Genomic DNA, 2,899 nt, shown 5'->3' on the forward strand with positions numbered 1-2,899 from the left:
GAGGTGGAAAGGGAACAGCTGGCCCGGTAGGGGCCTGGGGCCCCGGAGACCCCGGACTCACCAGGGGCCGGCCGAGCCTGTGGTCCGAGGCCTGGTGCTGGGTGACCCCGGCCCGGTGGTCCTGCTCTGGGCCTCAGTTTCCCCAATGTGCGGTGGGGAGTCCGAGAGAAGTCGCGGTCCCCTCCTCCTGGTCCCTACCCCCATCTTCGGAAGGCGCACCCCCAGCTGGTCTCCCTGGTCGGGCCTGGCCTCTGATCTGTTAGCCTTCGACAGGTGGGTGTACCCATGGGCAAGTCACTCCCCAGAGCCTTGCTGGGAAAAGGAATAGGAAAATGTGTCCCAGGGGAAACTGAGGCATATGGAGGCCGGCCGGCCCCCCAGCTTGGGACCCAGACAATTTATATCGATGGGGAAACGAAGGTCCCAAGAGGGAGGGGCCACACTGGCTTCTTCATACCAGCAGGCAATGGAGTGTGTACCTCTAGCTCAGCGGTTCTCAACCTGTGGGTCGTGACCCCTTTGGGGGTCGAATGACCCTTTCACAGGGGTCGCCTAAGACCATCGGAAAACACATATGTAATTACATATTGTTTTTGTGATTAATCACTGTGCTTTAATTATGTTCAATTTTTAACAAAATACATCCTGCATATCAGATATTTACATTACGATTCATAACAGTAGCAACATTACAGTTATGAAGTAGCAACGAAAATAATTTTATGGTTGGGGGGTCACCACAACATGAGGAACTGTATTAAAGGGTCGCTCCATTAGGAAGATTGAGAACCACTGCTCTAGCTGGTCAGCGGGAGGGAGGGTGCTGGTCGAGGAGAGTGGGGCCCTGGGGGTGGACCAACAGGCTCTTGGGGCTCCTGAGACCTAAAGCAGGGGGTGGTGTCCACAGGCTGGAAGGGGTTGGCCAGTCGTACGCTCCCTGTGGTGACCAAGGAGGGCCTTACCATCTCACCAGGCAATCTGCTCCATCACGGGCAACACTGCCGAGCCAGAAAGCAGGCAGTGGCTTTTGTCCTGGTGGGCAGGGTCCTGAGTGTCACAAGGTGAGGCTGTGGGCACCCAGCCTAGGCCTGCGAAGGGAAGGAGGCTGGGAGGGAGCAGAGGACAGTCCGGTTGATTCAACCCTCGGTCCTGGTCCCAGCCCCCGGGGGAGCCTTCCCAGCTTCCCCAGGAAGGCTCCACAGCGACGCCTAGAGGGCGAGGAGATGGCTGACAGCAGTGAGTTTTACTACCTGAACTGTTAGCAACTTTTTGTTTAAAGTGACTCACTTTTAAAAATTGAAATACCTGCTTCAGCCTCCTTCTTAGCAATATGGATTTGGGGAGATCATTATACATTTCCCTGATATACATAAAAAGATAACTGTTTCAATAAAAACATTTATTAAGTGGTCTCCAGGGCAGCATGGCCGTCCTTCGGGGACCCTGGAGTCCACCATTCATGAGAGCGGAAGTAGCAGCCACCTGCAGGGCAGGCCCAGGGAGGAGGGCCATGGTTACAAGTAAGGTGGGCTGGTCGCTGAGGGCTTCCTGCCAGAGGAGGACCCTGATAAGCCTAGAAGGATGGGCCAATGTGACATATTCGAACAAGTGGGCAGGGACTGCATGAGCAAAGGAGTAGAGGCTGGAGCAGGACTGGCATGTCTGTGAGGATTAAATGGCCCGCCCCTCACATGCTCACCATGAAGTGGGTGGTCAACCCCACTTAAGAGAGGGGAAAACTGAGGCCCAGGCCCAGACAGGGGTCCGGGGAGGGCCCTGCTCCCCAGGCTGGCTGAGAGGTAAGAACACAGTAGTGCATATGGCTTGCAGGTATATGTGGTCTAGAAGTAACTGAAAATGCCAGGCATCTTCCCTCCCTCCTCCTCACAGAGGGGTCTCCTTTCCCCACTTGGATCAACCTTCCTCTCCCCACCCCCCAAAGCTTTGGCTCTGGGTGAGTTCATCCTCCTCACAATCCTTGGGCCACCAGGCCTCAGTTTCCGATCCCAGGGCACAAGGAAGAGTGATGGGTGTGTATGTGTGCAGTAAAGAAGTCAGCTCTGCCGACTTGGCTGGTTTGGCTCAGTGGATAGAGCATCCCAGGTTCAATTCCAGGCAAGGGCACATGGTTTCAGGCTGGATCCCCAGTAGGGGATGAGCAGGAGGCAGCTGATCCATGATTCTCTCTCATCATTGATGTTTCTGTCTCTCTCTCCCTCTCCCTTCCTCTCTGAAATCAATAAAAATACATTAAAAGAAAAAGTCAGCTCCTCTGCCCAGGGCAATAATATGACCACTGCAAAGTCACTCAGAAAAGACCATAAGACCTGGAGTCCCCGAGGGGCTGGGAAGCACCCTAAATCCCCACTCCCCGCCCTGCCTGCCCCCCACCCCTGGCCTGGGACCAAGGTGGTAAAATCCTGAGGCCACAGGATCCAAACTGGTGCAACCGCCTCTAGACACTCAGCACAGCCTTTGGGATGGGCACGCGGTTGGAATGTCGCTGCCGGTGTCCCGCGTTGCATTCGTGGGGGCAGGGTGTCAGGTGGGTGGAGGGCCACGCGGGGGGCCTCATCGCATCCCAGGAGGTGCTGTCCTAGGCTGCCCAGTGCCTGCAGCGCATTTTGGCCAGGAAGGAGTCGAAGACGGGTTCCGGACGCCCCCTGGCGGGGTTTCTGGATTCGGGTCCCGCCAGGCCTTCCCTCGGGCACCTCTTCTCCGCTCTAGTCCGACCCCCACCCCCGCGCCGGCGCCCGCGCCGCTGAGACCACACAGAAGTCCGCAAACCCTGTCTGATCGGAGGGGGAGGAGCACAGCCCGGCTGGCGACCCGTGCCCCCTCCCAGGCGCCTCTCTGCGTCCTCTGCCTCGGAGCACCGGACAGCACCCAACTCCATCCC

This window comes from Myotis brandtii, unplaced genomic scaffold (assembly GCF_000412655.1).
Source record: "Myotis brandtii unplaced genomic scaffold, ASM41265v1 scaffold463, whole genome shotgun sequence".
NCBI lineage: Eukaryota > Metazoa > Chordata > Mammalia > Chiroptera > Vespertilionidae > Myotis > Myotis brandtii.